We start from the raw sequence: 15554 nt of genomic DNA, 5'->3' as shown, positions 1-15554 counted from the left end.
TTGCTCTGCGGCCCACATGCTGAGTTGAGTTTGAGACCCCTGGTCTATACTGTAGAATCTCCAAGTGTAATATTTAAGAGAAAATTTTTCAGCAAGTCCAACTCTTTGCATGATCTAATAGGTGCTATTTCACTTATCCTGGGACAGCTGGATTATTTTCTCTAGCTCCCTCTTGAGAAATTAGTGCAGTGAGTTTTGGTGTCTGATGTACTATTTAGACTCTACTCTCAGGTGGGCAGTGTCAGATACAAGCAGGCAAGGGGTATGATTCTGAGTTCTAAATCTTTCTACCTTTCCTGCCTGACACACCATCCTAACAGTACGAAGTGGCTAGAGGGAAAAAAAAAAAAAAATAAATTTCGAATGATGCTGGAAACAGTGGAGTGGCAACTATTACATAAGAGCTGAAGTTGTACAAAAGATTAAAAAATATTATCAATTTAAAAGTAAATTCACTCCCTTGAATTAAAACTAAAATATTAGGCACTCACATCTGGAGATGTCCAGACTATAAAAATATTTATGGGATAACCATTCAGTGAATTCCATATCATAAAAAAAAAATCTAAATGCACAAGACACTTTGGCCACTTCAGCAACGCTCCCTCAAAAAAAAAAAAAAAAAAAAAAATATAAATGATCACATCATCCTATATTCCCAAAAGATAATGCCGCAGAACCATACATGAAAATATAAGAAAGTTACGAGGGTCACAATATGGCTACTAGTCCTCACAGTCACCACAACATGAATGGGGTGATGGCACCACTGGAAGGAATGGGGGAGGGGGGGGATGGGAACCAAGAGGAATCAAAACAGTTAATTCCTATAATCAGAGAGGTGTCTGATGGCAGGTATGACTGCATGATCTCCACTGTGTAACACAGCAGGAAAACGGGCAGCTGTTGTGTCCACTCTGCTTCTGCGCAGGTCCCATCATTAAAAACCTGACGTCCGCCATATTATTAAAGTGGCTGTTGAGAAGGGATTGCAAACACACAATTTATAAATGGTGTTAAGCCTAATGTAGGGTTGTACAGGTTGTTACATGGCAAGATTGTCCTGTTTGGTGTTCATGCAATTGTAAATGATCAAACATTTTTGATATGAGACATCATCAGGTCTTCTAAAATACAGTTGGAAAGATATTTGTTACCAAAACCAAATCATACTACTACAAGTGTATACAAAGTCAGATGCAAACTGCCAAACATAGCTAACCAGAAATGACATGTCTTGCCGCTCCTTGTTCTAACTTCTCCAGTATTCACCATATATGGCTATTCATTTGTCAGTAAGCCTATAAAGAGCTAAACCATAACACATAGTTAAAACACACAACTCACACTAACGTATGCCATGGTTATAACGTATAGACAAACCTACCATGATAGATCTGTAAATTTTTAATGCTTTTATTATTGGAATTCCTCAAAATTCTAATTTGACTTTTAATGCAAACAATTAACAGAATGTGCGCATGTAACATGGGAAAAACTTCTGAATAGTTATTGAAGAGGTTCATTCCTTAAGGGTGCTAGCAGAAAAAGTCAATGGGAGGCTTTTTTTTTTTTTTTTTTTTTCAGCGCTGAAATTCCACACCAAATTCCTCACTATTTTCCTCTGTGTGAATGGACCCGAATATCAGTTCACTAGTGATACAAATGTGTGTCCGACATTTGTGAATGGATTTCTCAATGTAGTGGCACCTCCCATCGTTAGCAGTCTACATATTTGTAACCACTTGCATACTTTTGGGAAACCACTGTAAAATAAACACACTTTTCCAAAGCTGAGCAATAACTCATTTAAAAAGGCGTGTGGTATAATAGCAATTTTACGTTGTTGTAACACTACCCTTCCCATGATTTATACCTATGAAGTTCCAATTCAACTGTAAGACAACAGAATATGGTATGCATATAGAAAATATTAAATTAAGCGGTTCAGGCGTGACCGTATTTATGAAAAATGTTTATTTTTCTATGTTAAAGAAAGTCTAACTGGAAGTGGCCAACTCTTTTTGAGGCACGTATATCTAGTCTAGGTCTTTACATAATAAGTCACCTAAAATAATGGGGGGAAAAAAAAACAAACAAACAAAAAAACTATGAAGACTTACTACAATAGATAAAAAAAACAAAAAAAACACTTGAAAGTCTTCAGTAGATGATACCTTTTTTAATGGCTAACTCATAATGATGACAGAATATAACGTTTCAAAGCTCCCGGCTTCTTCTTCAGATATAACTAAAAACAATTTCTGAAGGCTGCATATTTATGTACAACAGGACACATAGGGATAGAATTTTAGGAGGGGGGGGGGGGGGGGAGGGGAGAGGTTTATTGGTATGTACACGCAAACAAATCCCCCCCAGGTTCTTATCAGTTCAGAGTGTCTTTATGGCTGTCTCAGGTCAATGATTTCTTTTTTTTTTTTAAATGTAGATTGTGAGCCCCACATAGAGCTCACAATGTACATTTTTCCCTATCAGTATGTCTTTGAAATATGGGATGGAAATCCATGCAGACACGGGGAGAACATACAAACTCCTTGCAGATGGTTTTTTGCCCTTGGCGGGATTTGAACACCAGGACTCCAGCGCTGCAAGGATGAAGTGCTAACCACTGAGCCACCGTGTGGCCCCCAGGTCAATGATTTCTGTAGGATGCCATGAACCCATGTGAAAGGTTCATTCCATTCTCCAGAGTATTAAATAGGGTCATGCACTTGTACTCATAAATCCGTCTGTTCCTCTTGGATTTTCATGTCATTGGTGATATTATGATCTTTGTTGCAGAAATGTTTTGACACAGGAAGGTCCATTCTTTGTTCTCTAATTGTATGGCAATGTGCGTTCATTCTTATTCTGAGATTCTGACCGGTCTCTCCAACATACAGATTTTCAGTGGAACATTTGGTGCATATTATTAAATACACTACATTAGGTGTGTTACAGGTGAACGTACCTGTGATTTTATATTCCTTGTTAGAGTTTGGTATCTCTATCCTGTCAATGGTCAGTATGTGAGGGCAGGTTTTGCATCTTTTCTGTCTGCATGGAAATGTTCCTGTGTTAGTTGGAGGTGACAGTGAGCTGCTAATCACCATATTCCTGAGGTTTGGTGGCTGTCCATAGCACAGGAGAGGGGGGTCTGGAAATATGGATTTTAGACGGTTGTCTTTTTGCAGTAGTGGATGTAATTTGCGTGCGATTCCTCTCAGCGTCTCCAGGTGGGGGTTATATGTGATGACCAGGGGCACCCGATTGTTTTCCTGTTTGGTATTGTATTTTAATAAATCCGATCTTGGTATTCTGTTGGCCCTGGTGATTTGGTTATCAATTATTCTTGGATGGTAACCCTGCCTCAAGAACGTGGTTTTGAGGCCTCCAAGGTGTTTGTCTCTATCTGCAGGGCTTGAGCATATGCGATGGTATCTGATAGCCTGGCTGTAGACACTGGAGTTCTTTATGTGTTTTGGATGAAAGTTATCCCATCTTAGGTAGGTTGGGCGGTCAATTGGTTTCCGATACAGTGATGTCTCAATTTTGTTATCCTGTATTTTGATGACTGCGTCCAGGAAGTTTATTTCAGAGAAGGAGTAATTGAGCGTCAGGTTGATGGTGGGATGGAACTGGTTCAATTGTTCATGGAAGGTTTTCAGTTGTTGTTCAGACCCAGTCACCAGAATACCAAGATCGGATTTATTAAAATACAATACCAAACAGAAAAACAATCGGGTGCCCCTGGTCGTCACATATAACCCACACCTGGAGACGCTGAGAGGAATCACACGCAAATTACATCCACTACTGCAAAAAGACAATAGGTTCTTCGGTAACTGCTTTTTAAGTGGATTTGGTTTCCATTTTTCGGGTCCCCACATATCCTATTCAGTTTCTTGGTAAAAAGTTTTACCTAATATACAACATCAGTAAAGAATGCAAATATATCATCAATATGTGGAAAACAAGGAATCAGCAAGAAGTTTTATCTTTTTTTTGGAAGGTTTTGATATTACGATATTTACTATTATTTATTTCATTTGTGCTAATGTCAATTTGCTTAACCCATTTCTTTTAAAATGTACAGTACAGACCAAAAGTTTGTACACACCTTCTCATTCAAAGAATTTTTTGTATTTTCATGACTATGAAAATTGTAGATTCACAATGAAGGCATCAAAACTATGAGGTAACATGTGGAATTATATACTTAACAAAAAGTGTGAAACAACTGAAAAAAATGTCTTATATTCTAGGTTCTTCAAAGTAGCCACCTTGTGCTTTGATTACTGCTTTGCACATTCTTGGCATTCTCTTCATGAGCTTCAAGAGGTAGTCACCGGAAATGGTTTTCACTTCACAGGTGTGCCCTGTCAGGTTTAATAAGTGGGATATCTTGCCTTATAAATGGGGTTGAGACCATCAATTGTTTGTGCAGAAGTCAGCTGGATACACAGCTGATAGTCCTACTGAATAGACTGTTAGCAGCTTTTTTTCTTGCCATATACAAATTCTAAGTCAAGAAAAATGAACAGACACCATTACTTTAAGAAATGAAGGTCAGTCAGTCCGAAAAATTGGGAAAACTTTGAAAGTGTCCCCAAGTGTAGTTGCAAAAACCATCAAGCGCTACAAAGAAACTGGCTCACATGAGGACCACCCCAGGAAAGGAAGACCAGGAGGATAATGTAGTGTATTATCCTCATGCTGTGGAGGATAAGTTCATCCGAGTCACCAGCCTCAAAAATCACAGGTTAACAGCAGCTCAGATTAGAGACCAGGTCAATGCCACACTGAGTTCTAGCAGCAGACACATCTCTACAACAACTGGTAAGAGGAGACTTTGTGCAGCAGGCCTTCATGGTAAAATAGCTACTAGAAAACCACTGCTAAGGACAGACAATGAGCAGAAGAGACTTGTTTGGGCTAAAGAACACAAGGAATGGACAAGTGGAAATCTGTGCTTTGGTCTGAGGAGTCCAAATTTGAGATCTTTGGTTCCAACCACTGTGTCTTTGTGCGACGCAGAAAAGGTGAACGGATGGACTCGACATGCCTGGTTCCCACTGTGAAGCATGGTGGAGGAGGTGTGATGGTACTTTGCTCATGACACCGTTGGGGATTTATTCAAAATTGAAGGCATACTGAACCAGCATGGCTACCACAGCATCTTGCAGCAGTATGCTATTCCATCCGGTTTGCGTTTAGTTGGACCATCATTTATTTTTCAACAGAACAATGACTCCAAACACACCTCCAGGCTGTGTAAGGGCTATTTGACCAAGAAGGAGAGTGATGGGGTGCTACGCCAGATGACCTGGCCTCCACAGTCACCAGACCTGAACCCAATCGAGATGGTTTGGGGTGAGCTGGACCGCAGAGTGAACGCAAAAGGGCCAACAAGTGCTAAGCATCTCTGGGAACTCCTTCAAGACTGTTGAAAGACCATTTCCGGTGACTACCTCTTGAAGCTCTTCAAGAGAATGCCAAGAATGTGCAAAGCAGTAATCAAAGCAAAAGGTGGCTACTTTGAAGAACCTAGAATATAAGACAGATTTTCAGTTGTTTCACACTTTTTTGTTAAGTATATAATTCCACATGTGTTAATTCATAGTTTTGATGCCTTCAGTGTGAATCTACAATTGTCATAGTCATGAAAATACAGAAAACTCTTTGAATAAGAAGGTGTGTCCAAACTTTTGGTCTGTACTGTATATATTATAATATAATAAACACACTCCCCTTTCCCACATTATTCAGTTGTTGTCCAGCACTTCTTGGTTCATTTGCTCTCCTGGTGTGCTGAAGTTGCCGATTGGCCTCAGCAGCCATGTGACCACTGAGGCCAATCAAACAGCGTCAAGAAGAGGACCAGTGATGTCACAGGTAGTGACATTCAGGCCCTTCGGCTTCAGCACAACACCAGAAGATGCAGCGGGAGCAGTTGAACCAGGAGGCTCGGGGGACACTGAAGCATAGGGGACAGGTGAGTAAGCTGGAGGCAGTGAAAAAACAAAAAGCATAAACTTTAAAAGGGTAGTCCATTTTTGCCTGGACAACCCTTTTAACCTCAATAAATACTTGCTTTTCCCTATCTCATTAAATAACTTCCTATAACTACGTAATGCCGTTCCTCTGTTCTTCCTAGACTGCAGTGTCAGTCCTTAGGGAAACACTCCAATCAATGACTCAGTTGTCAATATTCTACTAGGAATAACAGAAGAACAGTAGAAAAAAAAAAAAAAAAAAAAAAAAAAAAGCTTCAAAATTATTTAATATAGGTTCCAATTATTTGCTGTATAGGCACGTCAGAAGACCTGAGGCCTGTTCTGTGATCAGAAAGCAGGTGCACCATCTTGTTATGGTTTTGCTTTTCGGCCCGGTTCCCCAAGCAGACTCCCCGAACGGAAACCCGACCACAGATGTGAAACGGGCCTTAGCCATTAACTGTACAGGTAAAACTGCATGCTGTCTTTATTCTGTGGGTTAGTACAATAATAGCAATACCCTATTTTTATAGTTTGGTGAAATGTTCATACCATTAAAACTTCAGCTTTTATCTACTACTAACTACCACTACTACCTATACAAGGTAGTCAATATTATTGCTGATGCTTTAAAGGGGCTCGATCACTTAATTCAGCAATATGCGATAGACATATTGCTAAATATCCCTTAGAAAGGCTATTCTGGCCCCACTACTCATTCAATAAAAGTAGTGCACAGTAGTGCTCCGGCGCCATTTTAGTGTAGTGAAATAGAGCCCCTTTAAAGGGTGATTCCCAGCCCCAATTGAATTTGCATACTTAGGTCTCATCCACAGAATAGTATTACAACAATATTGCAGTCTATGGAAAAATCAGATTAGATTAGTATTAAATTCTGCCTGAGAGAGGGTTTAATAGAAATGTAAGATTGGCAGGCCTTCGGCATACTCTTGGCACTCCTGTGGTGATACAGAGGGAGCATTTTGGTTGCCATGTTAGCCATCAGAGTACCAGAAATGGCACCAAAATGGAAAGTAACCACTGAGATGTCATGGTCACATCTGAACACATCATAGGAGAAATTGATGAACATTGCTACTGGGTCTCTGCTGTTTAAAGAAACTAAGGCATCATCTGTACAAATATGGCAGATATCAGGAAGGGGGTTAACCATGGTTAATACATGAAGTCTTCATAAAAAAGACTTACTCAAGACAAGTCAGCATGAGTTACACCTGTGCTTCTGCCATTTGCGCTAGACCCAGGAGTAATGCCTCTTAGCTTCTCCAGCAGAGAGCACTGAAACACTGCCTGTTTGTTACACAGAAGATGACTTCTCTGCAGCATGGGAATCTCCTACCACTCAAAGGATCTGTGTGGCTTAGGGATGGGATATGGTAAAGCTGCCATTACCACAACAAGTGTTATACAAAAATGTTATCCTAGCACACTAGAAAATATACTGTACTGTGAAACGCCACCGCAAAACACGCTATTGGGGCCCTGGCATAACAGTGTTTTCAATGTAACATTATCAAAAGGGGATTGTTTCTGTCATCCCCATTCAGCATAGGCATTTAAGGAGAAGGGCTACCCGTCAGTCCAGAAATATCATTCATCTTGTAAAGTGTCCTACATGTTGGTGAAACAATGCAGCATATAGGAGACCACATAAACAAAGTCCTCACATCACTGTGGTGCCATATCATGTGAAACCATAACGTATCATTGCACAACTTAGAGGACCTTTCATCACTTGGCTTTCTAGCAGTGTATAAAACCGCATGTGCCCCGGCAGTGAGCTGAATTCAGCACACTGTCGGCTTTCACAACCTGTGCCCCAGGTGAAGAGCTATAGGTGCCGGTACCGTAGCTCTTCACTGTCAGAAGGGCGTTCCTCCCCACTCTCACAGTACAGCGCTATAGGCGCTGCTGTGAGGAAGGACAGACTGTCAGGAACGCCCTTCTGACGGGTGAAGAGCTACGGTACCGGCACCTATAGCTCTTCACCTGGGGCACAGGTTGTGAAAGCCGACAGTGTGCTGAATTCAATGCGCTGTCAGCTTTCTAGCGGTGTATAAAACTGCATGTGCCCCAAGTGACGAAAGATCCACTTTAAATGTCAACTTATAGAGCAGGTACATATACCAAGAAGGCGCAGAGATGTTAAAACCTTACAAAAGACATATTGCCAGGGGCGTAACTTTAGGAAGTGCAGACGGTACAGTCGCACTAGGGCCTGGAAGACTTAGGGGGCCAAAAGCACTAGCATCAATATTGAGACTGCAACTTCCATCTGTCCCATAAGCCAAGGAGATCCACAGATTACCCTAACCACACTAAGGTTTATTAAACTCCCTTGCACTTGTAGCCATCACTATCAAGAATTCACTATAGGGAAGAGGTAGGGGGGCCCCAGACAAGAGTGCCCGGGACCACAAGACTTTGCCCACTTCTCTACATGACAGTATGATGTGGATCATCATAACTTATTGGCAGTTTATATTACATTTTTTTCTACAGTTGTATTCTGTGTGCTCATTTTCATGTTTTATATTTTAGACACATCAAAAGTGTTAATGTGTACAACGAGATTCAGATGGTTCTCTTCCAGGGGTAGGGACCTTCCTCTTGAAGAGAGGTTATATTGTATTGTTTTACTTTGTTAAAAAGTAGTCATGTATTAAACTGTGATCTCATACTTGTGTATGAACTGTTTGACTTCTATTTGTTTGTACTAAACAGATTCAAGAGCTATGCAATATAATTCATAGCATGACAATTATACACCAGATACCACAGGAGTATTCACTAATGTCTTCCTAACTAACCAAACATTTCCATATACACTGCTCAAAAAAAATAAACGGGAAGACTTAAGCAACACAAAGTAACACCAAGCAACTCTGATTGACGATCAATTTCACATGCTGTTGTGCAAATGGAATGGACAACAGATGGAAATTATTGGCAATTATCGAGGCACACTTAATAAAGGAGTGGTTCTGCAGGTGGGGACCTCAGACCACATCTCAGTACCAATGCTTTCCATCTGATGTTTTGGTCACTTGAATGTTGATTGTGCTTTCACACTCGTGGTAGCATGAAGTAGACTCTATAACCCACACAAGTGGCTCAGATAGTGCAGCTCATCCAAAATGGTACATCAATGTGAGCTGTGGCAAGAAGGTTTGCTGTGTCTGTCAGTGTAGTGTCCAGAGGCTGGAGGCGCTACCAGGAGACAGGCCAGTACTAAAGTAGATGTGGAGGGGGCCGTAGGTGAGCAACAACCCAACAGCAGGACCGCTACCTCTGCCTTTATCCAAGGAAGAACAGGAGGAGCAGTGCCAGAGCCCTGCAAAATGACCTCCAGCAGGCCACAAATGTGCATGTGTCTGCACAAACAGTTAGAAAACAACTCCATGAAGATGGTATGAGGGCCCGATGTCCACAGATTGGGGTTATGCTCACAGCCCAACACCATGCAGGACGCTTGGCATTTGCCACAGAACACCAGGGTTGGCAACTTCGCCACAGGCGCCTTGTGATTTTCACAGATGAAAGCAGGTTTACACTGAGCACAATGTGACAGACATGACAGTCTGGAGACGCCGTGGAGAGTGATCTGCTGCCTGCAACATCCTTCAGCACAACCGGTTTGGCAGTGGGTTGGCATTTCTTTGGAGGGCCGCAAAGCCCTCCATGTTCTCACCAGAGGTAGCCTGATTGCCATTAGGTACCGAGATGAGATCCTCAGACCCCTTGTGAGACCTTATGCTGGTGCGGTTGGCCCCGAGTTCCTCATAATGCAGGACAACGCCAGACCTCATGTGGCTGGAGTGTGTCAGCAGTTCCTGCAAGATGAAGGCATTGAAGCTATGGACTGGCCCGCCCGTTCCCCAGACCTGAATCCGATTCAGCACATCTGGGACATCATGTCTCAATCCATCCCCCAAAGTCATGTTGCACCACAGACTGTCCAGGAGTTGGCAGATGCTTTAGTCCAGATCTGGGAGGAGATCCCTTAGGAGACCATCCGCAACCTCATCAGGAGCGTGTCCAGGCGTTGTAGGGAGGTCATACAGGTATGTGGAGGCCACTCACTACTGAGCCTCATTTTCACATGTTGTAAGGACATTACTTCAAAGTTGGATCAGCCTGTAGTGTGTTTTTCCACTTTAATTTTGGGGGGGGACTCCAAATCCAGGCCTCCATTGGTTAAGAAATTTGATTTCCATTGATGATTTGTGTGATTTTGTTGTCATCACAATCAACTTTGTACAGAACAAAGTATTCAATGAGAATATTTCATTCATTCAGATCTAGGATGTGTTATTTGAGTGTTCCCTTTAATTTTTTGAGAAGTATTTATATAATTCAGTGGGGAAACCTATAAAAAAAAATATAATCAAAAGGGATAAACCAGAGCTCAATTCCTTACAGCTACTGACAAGAATATATTTGGATTTATTTATGTGTGGACACTACATAAGGCTCGGATTTGTACACCTAGGGTCTATAGAATAATGCAGTGTGAAAAGCTTGGGAAAGTGCAGCCCTGCTGCTCCATGTCAACATTCCACCCCCTCTGCCTTTCCCAAGGTCTTAGGCAGAAAACCCTTTTTTGTTCTTATCAGTTCAAACAAGAACAATGAATTCCTCTAACCCACAAGAATGTGACAAGGTGCCAACAAAGCCAACCAGGAAGGTGATATATGGTCTATATGCAAAAGCTCAGATCACAAGTCTGCATGGCAATAACCAAATTCTTATATTAACCAAATTTTCCAGAAGACTTGCGTATTTTATACTAGAGAAATAGATACCAGAATTCTTTGTTAAAGGCAGTCTGTCACCTCCCCAAGCATATTGAACTTCCTCTAGTTACAGAGCACATTACAGTGATGAACTACATACCCTTGTTATGCAGGTCACTTTTGTAGTTTTTGAGAACAATTTTCAAGTGTTATGTAAAAGACAGCTGGTGCAATGGAGCAGGCCTTCAGCCATGGGAGCACTGTTTTTGCCACTCAGACCTCTACCATCTCCAGTTTGCAACTCCCTGTGCAAAGGGAGTTGATTCACCCACTGCTATGATATGACCTATCCTACTTCAGCGCTCCCGGGGCCGATAGCCCAACGCCAATAAACCAACTGTATCATTTCTTCAAAGTTATTTTTCTCCAAATGTGACATCCATAACAAATGGAAATCCTTTCATCACCCTAATGTGCTATTTAACCCTTTAAAGAAGGTGGTAACCAACAAGATACTATGGACCTTTCATACCAATCTCATTTCTTGTCATTATATACTAATACATAAGATATACAAATTATATTTAAAAGGACTCCCTTCTATGCAGATAAAACTTAGGATCATATTGATTTCTAGACACTATATTATTGCCCAATAATAAGGCAAATGTGCATTTGGTAAGGGGATGGTCAAAGAGCAATTACATTTCACTTATACTAAGGGTATTGCCATCCTAAACGACAGCGGACCCCTATCTTGCAGCTACAGTGAGCACACCACACATGCACATTGACTTGTATGGGATTTTCCATTGACTTTATGGGATTTCCAAGAATTGACAAGCCTCATTGCTCAGATATTCACGGAAGTCCCATGTACGAGCGGTGTAGTCTACACTCAATGGAGGTGATAGACAGATAGAAAGCTTCACTTTTCAGCTTGGTTGTGAAAACTGGGACAAGCTATGTGCAACCATTTCATCATCACTGGATGGAAGTGGATTTGGGAATGTTGTGTGTTGCCATAAAATGCCCTTTTTTTAAATTAACTTTTATAATTTTTGTAAATTTCTTTGCCACAGTCCCCTCACATATTAGCAGACTTATGATCACAGCTATTATGTATATATAGATAAGACACAGAATCCACCAGTCCTAATAGGTTTTTTTTTTCACAGCTTTTTCATCTCTTTCCCTCTTCTCTACACACATGACCTTATGCTCACAGAACATGCCTAGAAAACTCTACCATAGAAGTTAAAGGGATCTGCTCCAGATCATAATGCCCATAGCTCATGGTCTGTCTGCATGAGATAGGATGTCACAAACCATTACAGCTTAGTCAAGTGTTAGAATTACAAAAGGTTTATGTTTTGTTTTTTTCATAAAAAAATAACATGGATAATAAAACCACCACCAAAGGAAGGAGTCCCTCTTCTCACTGTGGTTCCATTCTTGTTATCAGAAGTCAACTCCACCGATTAGACCCTCATGATGCAACCTCTTTATGTAAATCTTTACTGTGCTAATAATTCACAGATAGAGAAAACTAGAAAATGCAACAAAGGAACTAAATTTTGGTTATGTTTTCAGATTATATTAAAAATGCTGAACGAAATCGAGCATGTTCACCACATACATTTTTTCTACAATGTGTGGATGGAATTAGCCAGAATCCCTTCCACTTTGCTGAAACACTGCAGCAAAAACCACAGTGTCTTACAGTAACTGCAATGTGGGGCCCTGACCTGAATGGGGTTTTACAGGTGGTGTTCCTATCCATCATGCAACAGATCAGGTGCTTCTGTTAGGCTGCGTTCACATGGAGTCAAATTCCTCCTCCTAAAAACTCCTCACAATATGGTGAGGGGTTTTTAGGAGGAGGAATTTGAGTCAGTTTCCTGACCAAATTCCAGACCACAAATGGGGCAACACAGTGGCTCAGTGGTTAGGGGGGGGGGGGGGGGGGGAGTACATTGTGGTCCCCATTTGGGGCTCACAATCTATATTAAAAAAAAAAATTCCAGACAAAAAAAAAAACCCCTGCGTGAACGCAGCCTTAATTTCATCATTTTGTCCCTATAATGTAGCAGGACAAGAGATAACGCAGACATGAACAATGTCTTACATGCAAATACTAAAAATTTATCGTAAAAATAGCCATGCATTCTTTAAAAAAAAAATATAAAATTACATGTAACAAGTCACACGTATTGTTAATACTGACCAAAAATTTTACCTTTAACTTAGGCAAAATAACTTGAAAATGGTTATTAAAGGGATTCTATCATTCTAAAAACAGTTTTAAACTAATAGCACATTGGAATAGCCCTTAATAATAAATAATAATAATAAATAAAGTCTATTCATCTCTTACCTTTATCTTGAAGGTCTGCGCTGCTGTTTTTGAATATTTGTTTTTTAAGCTGACTGCGCTCATAAAGCATAGGGGGCAAGCCCTCTGTACTAAGAACACAGCATTAAACTGCCATCTTTCTTCTGCTCCGTCCAGCATTCTCCTCCTCTTCTTACACGAGACCACCGCAAAATGGCCGATGGAAACGCGCAGTCGGCTGTTTCGTCGGCCATTTTGCAGTAGTCTCCTATAAGAAGAGGATGAGTGTGCAAAACGGAGCAGAAGAAAGGCGGCGCTGGAATGCTGTGCTCATAGCATAGATGGCACGACCCCGGTGCTTTATGAGCGCAATCAGCATAAAGAAGAAAAAAAAAAAATTCAAAAACAGCGGCGCGGACCTTCAAGATAAAGGTAAGAGATGAATAACCTTTATAAAGGCTATTCCATTTTGCAGCTATTAGTTTAAAAACTTTTTTTTTTAAATGACAGAATCCATTTAAAAAGCACTCAAAATATAAAATACAGAATATGTTATAACTATTTATTAACCTAGTGAACATTAAATATTATATATTTATGTGTAATCTACTGCATTGAAAGTGAAGAAACAAAGTGTTATGAAAAAAAATGAAAATTAGTTTAAATGGCAGCTCAAACAACTGGATGAATAAGTGACCTGACCTTGCTGTAGATCTTACAAACAGACAACAGGAATGCTTTGAAGTTTTAATGATAAAACATAGTTTTAGTACTAAGATTTTTATCTAAGGTGCATACTATATGAAGCTCCAGTAAAAGAAAATGGCAATTTCTAACATTTTCCAAGTCAAAGAAACATTTTCATCACGGTTTGGATCTCATGTAACTCTGCGTAATATTTTCTTTTTACTAGCATACCATATGCAAGAATATGAAATAGAATCTAATTAAAAAAATAAAACAAAAACTGCTTTCTTTCAAACCACATCATGATCAGGCCATTGCCCCTAGTTCATGACCATGCCCATTTTTGAGTTTTTTGATACATCTAGTTTTGAAGACAACAACATTTAAGTGACACATCGGGCTTTATTTTTATGTCATTTTTCCCCCTTTCTGAAATATCCAGATGTTAAAATTATATTTTTATATTCCTTACCCAGAATTCTTAGCAGGGCATGCATGGTCTAATAAATCCCTGTACCAGTCTCTCCATAATGAGAGACATTATTTCTTCTGACCCATGTTGAGCAGCAGTTTCTGAAGAGAACCTCATCCTTCGTAGGAGTTATACTAACTTGGCTATTATTCCCAGATTAAGTCCTTCGGTTTCTTTAAAAAACTTGACCTTTTGGGGATAATTTAACATGAAACTGACAATTTGCACTGTAACCGAGGGTTGATGTCACACTCAGCTATAGGAAGAACACTACAGCATTGATCTAGATCCTCTAAGGTAGATAATGTTCCATGGGACCCAGCAATCACATGACCTCCATGATGGCAGAAAGCAGCAAAAGATGGCAGTTTCCACAGCTCATCGTGAGCAGTGTATACAGCAATTAGAGTGACATGGACGGTAATAAGCCAGCTCTTCCTTTTTTATGGGGAGTGTGGCCATCACTGACAGCCAACTCCCTGGCTCATGGACAATCTCGTGCAGTTGCAAATTCGGCAGAACACAATCTTTGCAATATCAGTGGACAAAATCTTTCCTATGTAAATTGCCAGAAGCAAGCAGCGTCCCCCAATTTAACAATCTCAGGTTTAAAATGGTGCATTTAGTCAACTCAATTTCACATACTTTTCTGCTTTTTTTTTTTTTTTTTGCATTAGATTATTATAACACACTGGTTCACACTAGCGTATGTATTCCATCCGGTTAGAGTCCGCATGGAGACCCTCCGGACGCAATACAATCGCAATTGCAAGCGCTGTGCTGTCAAAGTGCACGGGCCCCATAGACTAAAATGGGGTCCGTGTGCTTGCTGTGCACTGCTTGCACAAATGATTTTTTTTTTTTTTTTAAAGCCCAGGCATGGACACCTCTAATATAAGGATATTTGGGACACTATACCATCCACTAAGCCATGGTGCTTTAGTGTTCAAAATACACCAGGTTCCCTGAAAATAAGTAACCTTGTTCTATAATTCATGTTTCTTCCTCCATAAAATAGAGGAGGTATTTTCAATGACTTCTTATAGGCCTCATTCACAAATTCATCAGTTTTGGAACAGTTTTTTTCCCCCCTTATTAAGGCCGGGGCCACACGGGCTGGAAACACCGTGATTTACAGTACTTGCAAAGTGGATAGGATTCATGCGAATCCCATGCCCAGTTTGCGGAGAAAAAAAAAAAAAAAAAAAAGCCAGCGTGGAATTGTAACAAAGTCCGCAGAGGAAAACTCGAAGTGCTGCGGGAAGAACCGCGATGCGTTCTTAGAGTCTAGGATACAATTCTTTGGC

The 15554-nt window shown here is 40.5% G+C and overlaps 1 protein-coding gene across 1 annotated transcript in view; it reads right to left on the bottom strand.

The window, feature by feature from the left end:
• HMGA2 (high mobility group AT-hook 2) overlaps window positions 1-15554 on the bottom strand; it is an 83787-nt gene that overhangs the window by 45625 nt on the left and 22608 nt on the right. The gene's annotated exons all lie outside the window — the stretch shown is intronic.

The sequence above is a fragment of the Leptodactylus fuscus genome, chromosome 5 (genome assembly GCF_031893055.1).
Source record: "Leptodactylus fuscus isolate aLepFus1 chromosome 5, aLepFus1.hap2, whole genome shotgun sequence".
Lineage (NCBI taxonomy): Eukaryota > Metazoa > Chordata > Amphibia > Anura > Leptodactylidae > Leptodactylus > Leptodactylus fuscus.
The sequence above is the reverse complement of the archived record's forward strand: the minus strand, read 5'-3'. Positions and strand labels throughout refer to the sequence as shown.